This window comes from Aegilops tauschii, chromosome 7, assembly GCF_002575655.3.
Source record: "Aegilops tauschii subsp. strangulata cultivar AL8/78 chromosome 7, Aet v6.0, whole genome shotgun sequence".
Taxonomy (NCBI): domain Eukaryota; kingdom Viridiplantae; phylum Streptophyta; class Magnoliopsida; order Poales; family Poaceae; genus Aegilops; species Aegilops tauschii.
In genome coordinates, this window is record NC_053041.3 from 170,003,129 (window position 1) to 170,008,301 (window position 5,173).

The following is a 5,173-nucleotide window of genomic DNA, read 5'->3' on the forward strand; positions in this document are numbered from 1 at the left end:
GTACTTTTTCTAATAGAGTTGTATTAATTAAGTATAGGAAACATTGTTCTTACAACCGTGCAAGGCCACGCTCAAACACAAAGGTTGGAACTGCACCTTGCATAAACCCACCACGCAACATTCTGTGCCAGAACTTGGCAAGACTATGAGCTAAACTATTGTCCCTTCTAACTACTTTGCAAAGTTTAAGTTCTCCATTTCCTTGCTTGATGGCTTGAAATTCCTTCATAATCGCTCCAATTTCTGACCTATCACTAGACTAGGGGTTGAGTGCCTTTGCCACTACTACTTGTGAGCTGCGTTGGGATTTCCTCGAACAGGAGAGGATGATGCAGTACAGTAGAGATAAATATTTCCCTCAGTTAAGAACCAAGGTTATCAATCTAGTAGGAGAACCACACAACACCTCGTTAGCAGTGCCTACACACAAAATAACAAATACTCGCACCCAACACGAAAAAGGATTGTCAATCCCTCGGCGGTTAATTGCAAGGATCAAATCTTGTACTGATAGATAGATAGAACAAAAATATGAAATAAAATAACGTAAATAAAATTGCAGGAAGGTATTTTTGGTTTTTCATATAAGATAAAAATAGACACGGGGCCATAGTTTTCACCAGAGGCTTCTCTCTTGGAAATAGCATACGACAGGTAAATAAATTACTGTTGGGCAATTGATAGAAAAGCAAATAATCATGACGACATCTAAGGAAATGATCATGTATATAGGCATCATGTCCAAGGCAAGTAGACCGACTCCTACCTACATCTACTATTATTACTCCACACATCGACCACTATCCAGCATGCATCTAGAGTATTAAGTTCATAAATAACGGAGTAACACCTTAGGCAAGATGACATGATGTAGACAAAGTAAAATCACACATGAATAAACCCCATCATTTTATCCTTAATGGCAACAATACAAATAGATGTCTTGTCCCCTCTGTCAGTGGGATATAGATCACGGCAAGATTGAACCCATCACAAAGCACCTCTCCCATTGCAAGAAAAATTAATCTAGTTGGCCAAACCAAATCAATAGATGAGAGAGAAATACAAAGCTACAATAATCATGCATAAAAAAGTTCAGAGAAGACTCAAATAATATTCATGGATAATTCGATCATAAACTCACAATTCATCAGATCCCAACAAACGCACCACAAAAAGTGATTACATCGAATAGAACTCCAAGAAGATCGAGGAGAAAATTGTATTGAAGATGAAAAAGAGAGAAGAAGTCATCTACCTACTAGCTATATATGGACCTATAGGTCTATGGTAAACTACCCGCGCATCACTGGAAGGGCAGCAAGGTTGATGTAGAGCCCCTTCGTGATCAATCCACCCTCCGGCAGAGTGCCAGGGAAGGCCTCCAGATGGGATCTCACGAGAACAGAAAGTTGCGACGACGAACAAAGTATTTCAGGTGGCTCTCTGATGTCAGGGGAATATTTGAGAATTTATAGAGGCGGAATTAGGTCAAGAGGTGCCACAAGAGGCCCACAAGCCTGGGGGGCGGCCCCCCTGGGGTGTGCCTCCCGAGCCTGTCACTCCCTCGTGGCTCGTCGGGTCTTCTCCCGAACCTTCTAGGATCTCTTCTGGTTCAGAAAAAATCTAATCCAAAGTTTTTTTCTCTGTTTGGACTCTGTTTGGTATTGATTTCCTAAAAAGCCAAAAACAAGCAAAAAACAACAACTGGCACTGGGCACTAGGTAATAGGTTAGTCCCAAAAAATGATACAAATTGCATATAATTGCATAATAAACATTCAAGATTGATACTATAATAGCATGGAACAATAAAAAGTTATAGATACGTTGGAGACGTATCAAGCATCCCCAAGCTTAATTATTGCTTGTCCTCGAGTAGGTAAATGATAAAAACAGAAATTTTGATGTGGAATGCTACCTATCATGTTCATCATGTAATCTGTATTTTGTGGCATTATATTAAGATCTGTGTGATTCAAAGCAATAGTCTATAGTTTGACATAAAAACAGTAATAATAAGGCATACAAGCAAACAATCATGTCTTTCAAAATATCAATGCTAAAGAACGTTATCCCTACAAAATCATATAGCCTTGTCATGCTCCATCTTCTTAGCACAAAGTACTTATCATTCACAACCCCGATGATAAGTTGAGCAATTGGTTCATATTTTTTTACCGTGATTCAGTTTTTTCAACTCTTATGCAATACATGAGCGCAAGCCATGGATATAGCACTATGGGTGGAATAGAGTATGGTGATGGAGATAATACATAGAAGACAAAAAGTAGAAAGTGTCGCATCGACGAGGCTAATCAACGGGCTATGGAGATGCCCATCAATTGATGTCAATGCAAGGAGTATGGATTGCCATGCAACGGATGCACTAAGAGCTATAAGTGTATGAAAGCTCAAAAATAAATCTAAGTGGGTGTGCATCCAACTTGCTTGCTCATGAAGACCTCAGGCATTTGAGGAAGCCCATCATTGGAATATACATGCCAAGTTCTATAATGAAAATTTTCCAATTGTTGAATTCAAATGAAAGCATAGGTGACTCACTATATGGAAAAGATGGTGCTACTTTGAAGCACAAGTGTGGAAAGGATAGTAACATTGTCCCTTCTCTCTTTTTGTCTCATTTTTTGTTGGGCTCTTTTTGGCCTCTTTTTTGTGGGCTCTTTTTGGCCTCTTTTTTATTTTTTTATTTCCTCACTGGGACAATGCTCTAATAATGAATAATTATGACCTTCACACTTCTATTTACTTACAACTCAAAATTACAACTCGATACTAGAACAAAATATGACTCTATATGAATGCCTCCTGCGGTGTACCGGGATGTGCAATGATCTAGCGTAACATGTATAAAAGATGATGAATGGTGGCTAAGCCACAAATACTATGTCATCTATATGAGCATGCAAAGAAATATTACAATGATGATGAGCAATAGAGAGATTAAATTGATTTTGCAAAAGACTGTTAATAAATCTAGAAAGAATTGGTCTAAGAAACTTGATGATGCATTATGGGCTTATAGAACTGCTTATAAAAACCCCATGGGTATGTCTCCATATAAAATGGTTTATGGAAAGGCTTGTCACTTACCTCTCGAACTAGAACATAAGGCATATTGGGCTATCAAAGAGCTCAATTATGATTTCAAACTTGCCGGTGAGAAGAGGTTATTTGACATTAGCTCACTAGGTGAATGGAGAAACCAAGCCTATGAGAATGCCAAGTTGTTTAAAGAAAAAGTTAAAAGATGGCATGACTAAAGGATACAAAAGTGTGAGTTTAATGTAGGTGATCATGTTTTGCTATACAACTCTCATTTAAGATTTTTTGTAGGAAAGCTTCTCTCTAAATGGGAAGGCCCTTACATCATCGAGGAGGTCTATCGTTCCGGTGCCATAAAAATCAACACCGCCGAAGGAAAAACTCCGAAGGTAGTGAACGGTCAAAGAATCAAAAATTATATCTCAGGTAATCCCATTAATGTTGAGACCAATATAATTGACACCGTAACATCGGAGGAGTACATAAGAGACACTTTCCAGAACGTTTCAGACTCCGAAAAGGAATAGGTATGTGGTACGGTAAGTAAACCGACTCCAAAACTATTCTAATAGCAATTTTCCTCCGTTTTGGAATATTTAAAAAATTAGGAAAATTAAAAGTAGTCCGTAGAGTGCTCGAGGCAACCACAAAGGGTGGAGGGCGTGCCCTACCCTCCTGGCCGCGCCCCCCGACCTTGTGGCCACCTTGTGTGCCCTCCAGACCCCGTTTTCTTGCACGATACTTCTTTTGGTCGGTAATTCATTATATAATCTCCCGAAGGTTTTGACCACTGCACCACGTCAATATCTCCTTTTGCTAGAGTTTTCAAGGCCAGGCATCATGTCGTCCCCCTCCTCCAACAACGTGGGCGACGATGCTTGGCTAATGAAGATAGAGATGAAGAGAGAAGAACTCGGGGAAATCAACGAGGGTGATAAGATCAAGAAGGCCGCGGAAGATCATGTTCCGGCAGCAGAAGAAGACATCCTTCAACCTTACTATAATCATCTTACCCCAACTGAAATTAATGCTTTCAAGATCATTGAAATAGTTCGTGTGCAAAACAAGTATCTCACTCGTGAAAATATTCTGTTGCAAGAGCATATCACCCCACTCAAGGGCATTATTCATAAATTGGAGCATCTTTGATGCTCGATGTGTGGCACTACTTCACCAACAACTCCATCATCGCCACCTCCGAAGAAAGAGACATAAATACATGGGTATGGGCACTCCGCTTGGCACCTGCCAAGCTTGGGGAGGTGCCCCGGTATCGTTTTGAGTTTTTCTTTGTTCGATCCTTTTGGTTATATCTTGATCTAGTAGAATAAAGTTTTAGTATGATCTAGCTTTGAGTTTTGTTTTGAGCTCTATCTATGTAATCGAGTCCGTGAGTTATATATAATAAAGAGTAGTTTTGAGTTGAGGGCTTTGCTATCTTACTATGATCTTGAGGGAATAAAATAAGAGAAAGAATAAAAATAAATCATATATTGATCTTATGGAGAGTAATGACTTCACATACAAAGAGTATGATGAATAAAATTTCTTGAGAGTTGACAAACATAGTTTTAGTCACCGTTGCAATTAATAGGAAGTAAGAAAGAAAGACAGGTTTGACATATAAATATACTATCTTGGACATCTTTTGTGATTGTGAGCACTCATTAAAATATGACATGCTAAAAAGTTGATGTTGGACAAGGAAGACAACATAATGAGTTATGTTTGCTTATATCCGAATAGAAGTTATATTGTCATGGATCCTCGAACATGCTGAGCTTGCCTTTCCTTCTCATTCTAGCCAAATCCTTTGCACCAAGTAGAGATACTACTTGTGCTTCCAAACATCCCTTAAACCAGTTTTGCCATGAGACTCCACCATACCTACCTATGGATTGAGTAAGATCCTTCAAGTAAGTTGTCATCGGTGCAAGCAATAAAAATTGCTCTCTAAATATGTATGATATATTAGTGTGAAGAAAATAAGCGTTATACGAACTTGTGATATGGAAGAAATAAAAGCGACAGACTGCATAATAAAGGTGTTTTATCACAAGAGGCAATATAAAGTGACATTCTTTTGCATTAAGATTTTGTGCATCCAA